The 5,000-nt window shown below is 37.5% G+C and overlaps 3 non-coding genes across 3 annotated transcripts; 1 reads left to right on the forward strand and 2 right to left on the reverse strand.

The window, feature by feature from the left end:
* Window positions 1-1,416: 1,416 nt before the first annotated feature.
* On the reverse strand, window positions 1,417-1,508 carry TRNAS-UGA (transfer RNA serine (anticodon UGA)). The gene has a single exon. It is a non-coding gene; the product is annotated as a tRNA-Ser (tRNA).
* A 1,000-nt stretch (window positions 1,509-2,508) lies between these two features.
* Window positions 2,509-2,579, forward strand: TRNAG-GCC (transfer RNA glycine (anticodon GCC)). The gene has a single exon. It is a non-coding gene; the product is annotated as a tRNA-Gly (tRNA).
* A 143-nt stretch (window positions 2,580-2,722) lies between these two features.
* Window positions 2,723-2,796, reverse strand: TRNAM-CAU (transfer RNA methionine (anticodon CAU)). Its single transcript has one exon. It is a non-coding gene; the product is annotated as a tRNA-Met (tRNA).
* Window positions 2,797-5,000: the final 2,204 nt, after the last annotated feature.

The raw sequence follows: 5,000 nt of genomic DNA on the forward strand, positions 1-5,000 counted from the left end.
TGGGCCGGAGCAATGAACTTATTTGAAGTGGCCCATTTTGTACCTGAAAAGCCCATGTATGAACAAGGATTAATTTTACTTCCCCACCTAGCCACTTTAGGATGGGGGGTAGGTCCTGGGGGAGAAGTTATAGACACCTTTCCATACTTTGTATCTGGAGTACTTCACGTAATTTCTTCTGCAGTTTTGGGCTTTGGCGGTATTTATCATGCACTTCTGGGACCCAAAACTCTTGAAGAATCTTTTCCTTTTTTTGGTTATGTATGGAAAGATAGAAATAAAATGACCACCATTTTGGGTATTCACTTAATTTTGTTAGGTGTAGGTGCCTTTCTTCTAGTATTCAAGGCTCTCTATTTTGGGGGCGTATATGATACCTGGGCTCCGGGAGGGGGGGATGTAAGAAAAATTACAAACTTGACTCTTAGCCCAAGTGTTATATTTGGTTATTTACTAAAATCTCCCTTTGGGGGAGAAGGATGGATTGTTAGTGTGGACGATTTGGAAGATATAATTGGAGGGCATGTATGGTTAGGTTCCATTTGTATATTTGGTGGAATCTGGCATATCTTAACCAAGCCTTTTGCATGGGCTCGCCGCGCACTTGTATGGTCTGGGGAGGCTTACTTGTCTTATAGTTTAGCTGCTTTATCTGTTTGTGGTTTCATTGCTTGTTGTTTTGTCTGGTTTAATAATACCGCTTACCCTAGTGAGTTTTATGGGCCGACGGGGCAAGAAGCTTCTCAAGCTCAAGCATTTACTTTTCTAGTTAGAGACCAACGTCTTGGAGCTAATGTGGGGTCTGCTCAAGGACCTACAGGTTTAGGTAAATACTTAATGCGTTCTCCGACTGGAGAAGTTATTTTTGGAGGAGAAACAATGCGTTTTTGGGATCTGCGTGCTCCCTGGTTAGAACCTTTAAGGGGTCCTAACGGTTTGGACTTGAGTAGGTTGAAAAAAGACATACAACCTTGGCAAGAACGACGTTCGGCAGAATATATGACTCATGCTCCTTTAGGTTCCTTAAATTCTGTAGGGGGCGTAGCTACTGAGATCAATGCAGTCAATTATGTCTCTCCGAGAAGTTGGTTATCTACCTCTCATTTTGTTCTAGGATTTTTCCTATTCGTGGGTCATTTATGGCACGCGGGAAGGGCTCGCGCAGCGGCAGCAGGATTTGAAAAAGGAATTGATCGTGATTTTGAACCTGTTCTTTCCATGACTCCTCTTAACTAAAGTAGTAGGTAAAACAGGAAAGTAAAAATCAGTTCATATTAAAAAGTCTTCTTTGTTTCTTTGAATTCAATCTAATTTTTTCTGGCTCGGCTATACTATCCAGCCGAGCCATTCTCCTTTATTTATCATGCTAAGAAGTAAAAAAAGCCAATAAAGATAAAAATATATTCATCCAACAAAAGGAGAGAGAGGGATTCGAACCCTCGATAGTTATTTTTATGAACTATACCGGTTTTCAAGACCGGAGCCATCAACCACTCGGCCATCTCTCCGAAAGATAATTTCTATTTTTTTTTTTTTTTCGCCAAATAGAACATAGCCCTATGAGTTAATACGATCACTATGTAGAGAAAGATATAGGGTGTGACTCTCTTTAATAGGTCTATAAATCTATATAAATAAAAGAGATACGCGATGCAGTATACCCATTTGTGAAGTCAAAAAGAACCTTTAACTTCATGTCCGAATAGAAAAATGGTAAAAAGAAATTGGAACTAAGTCATCTCGAATCAACGGATTCATGATAAAATCCCTTTATTTATTAAAGTTTTTTAGTGGGTAAGAGGATTAAATGGTGTATATTCTTTTGTTAATAGCTTGGAGGATTAAAAACATGACTATTTCTTTCCAATTGGCTGTTTTTGCATTAATTATTACTTCATCAATCTTACTGATTAGTGTACCCGTTGTATTTGCGTCTCCTGATGGTTGGTCGAGTAACAAAAATGTTGTATTTTCTGGTACATCTTTATGGATTGGATTAGTCTTCTTGGTGGGTATCCTTAATTCTCTTATCTCTTGAATTCATTCGTTGCAGATCCAAAAATGAGATGACCCCCTCCCATTCCATGAATTACACATTCAAATTCAATATAAGTCCATAAAATGCAAGTAAAGAAAAAATTAGAGGGGGGGGGGGGGGTCGAACTTCTGGAACTTGAATGAAATATGAATAAAAGATTAATAAATAGTTACTAAATATGAAAAAAAAAAACTAATGAAAATTGATATCTGATATTAATATAGAATATTTTATGGAAATAGAAGAATCATATATTCTTGAATATGGAATTCAATATTAAATATATAGAATAAATCTAATATTAATATATAATATATATATATATATATAATTTATATATATTAATAGAATTGTTAATTAAATTGATTTGGTGGTAGAATTTTATGAAATGACCCCAAACCAAAGAGTGTATCTCGTCTAGCTTTGAACAAATATTATCGATAAATTTCTTATCAAGAAGGCAAAAAAATGCGGATATAGTCGAATGGTAAAATTTCTCCTTGCCAAGGAGAAGACGTGGGTTCGATTCCCGCTATCCGCCCAAATATAAATGGATTCAAAAAGATAAAAGATTCGGTATAGTTGACCGGGAAATATAGTAATTTTTTCCTCGCGTCCCAAAAGACACGTATTAATTAATGACTAGTTAATAGAATCAAACTTACATTTCTTGAAAAAAAAATGTTGCGGAGACAGGATTTGAACCCGTGACCTCAAGGTTATGAGCCTTTCGAGCTACCAAACTGCTCTACCCCGCGCTGAAACAAAAAAACTTGGACTAAACTCTAATAAACAAAGAAGAATTGAATGAGCCCCTATTCCATATCTGTACAAATAGAATAGCCTATTTAGACAGAATGGTAAAGGGGCCTCATCGATGATAGAAAAAATAGAAAAATTAAGGGATACTTAAATCCTTACCAGCTTGATCTTGTTGCCCCTGGCAACAAACATGCCTGAACCATTTCCCGAAGGATGTGTCCAGATAGTCCAAAGTCTCGATAGTTAGCTCTCGGTCTTCCGGTCGAAAAGCAACGTCGATGAAGACGTGTAGGTGCACTATTACGCGGTGGGGATTGTAATTTTCCATGAATTTTCCATTTCTCACTTAGCGATGGAATCTTACTTATTTCCTTTTTTGAGGATCGACGAATCAAATGATATTTTTTTTCCAATTTTTGCCTCTTCTTCTCCCTATAAATCAAACTTTTCTTTGCCATAATGCTTCAGTTCCTCTTATTATCAATGATAATGATACAAATCGGATCCTAGATGTAGAAATAAATATAAGAGTGCGTACCTATATTTTTTTTAATAAAAAAAATATATGATTGCAGATAGAATACATAAATAATTAACCGAATTTGCCCGATGTGGAGGCAATCAAGAAAGCCGCATAAGTGAATATATAACCTACAGAAAAGTGAGCTAATCCAACCAATCTTGCTTGCACGATTGAAAGAGCTACTGGTTTATCTTTCCAGCGAATCAAATTTGCCAAAGGTGTGCGTTCATGAGCCCATGCTAAAGTTTCAATCAATTCCTGCCAATAACCACGCCAGGAAATTAAGAACATAAATCCTGTAGCCCAAACAAGATGCCCAAATAAGAACATCCATGCCCAGACTGATAAACTATTCATACCAAACGGGTTATATCCATTGATAAGTTGTGAAGAGTTTAACCATAGATAATCTCTTAACCATCCCATCAAATAAGTGGAAGATTCATTAAACTGTGAAACGTTACCCTGCCATAATGTGATGTGTTTCCAATGCCAATAAAAAGTAACCCATCCAATAGTATTTAACATCCAGAAAACTGCCAAATAAAATGCGTCCCAAGCCGAAATATCACAAGTACCACCTCGTCCCGGACCGTCGCAAGGAAAACTATACCCGAAATCCTTTTTATCTGGCATTAACTTGGAACCATGTGCATCTAAAGCACCTTTTACTAAGATCAATGTAGTTGTATGTAAACCTAAAGCAATAGCATGATGAACCAAGAAATCTCCAGGACCTATTGTTAAGAATAATGAATTACTATTCTCATTAATAGCATTTAACCAGCCAGGCAACCATATGCTTCGACCCGCATTAAATGCTGGGCCGCTTGTCGAAGATAAAAGTACATCAAATCCATATGAAGTTTTCCCATGAGCAGATTGTATCCATTGGGCAAATATGGGTTCGATCAAGATTTGTTTTTCGGGAGTACCAAAAGCAAGCATGACGTCATTATGAACATAAAGTCCCAAAGTATGGAACCCTAGAAAGAGGCTGGCCCAACTTAAATGGGATATGATAGCTTCTTTATGGTCTAACATTCTTGCTAATACGTTATCCTCGTTCTGTTCTGGATTGTAATCTCTAATAAAAAAGATAGCTCCATGAGCAAAAGCTCCTGTCATGATGAATCCTGCAATATATTGGTGATGGGTATATAACGCAGCTTGAGTCGTAAAATCTTGCGCTATGAACGCATAAGCAGGTAAAGAGTACATGTGTTGAGCTACCAAGGAAGTAATAACTCCTAAGGAGGCTAGAGCAAGGCCTAATTGAAAATGAATCGAATTATTGATTGTGTCATAAAGACCCTTATGCCCACGCCCCAATCGTCCTCCCGGAGGAATATGTGCTTCTAAAAGATCTTTTATACTGTGTCCGATTCCAAAGTTCGTTCTATACATATGACCCGCAATGAGGAAAAGAATTGCGATAGCTAAATGATGATGTGCCATATCGGTTAGCCATAAACTTTGCGTTTGTGGATGGAATCCCCCAAGAAGGGTTAGAATGGCAGTTCCGGATCCTTGGGAGGTACCAAATAAATGACTACTTGAGTCGGGGTTTTGAGCATAAAGATTCCACTGACCTGTATAAAGTGGGCCTAACCCTTGGGGATGCGGTAATACATTTAAGAAATTATTCCATCGAACATATTCCCCCCTGGATGAAGG

The sequence above is a fragment of the Camelina sativa genome, chromosome 13 (assembly GCF_030686135.1).
Source record: "Camelina sativa cultivar CO46 ecotype springtype chromosome 13, ASM3068613v1".
NCBI lineage: Eukaryota > Viridiplantae > Streptophyta > Magnoliopsida > Brassicales > Brassicaceae > Camelina > Camelina sativa.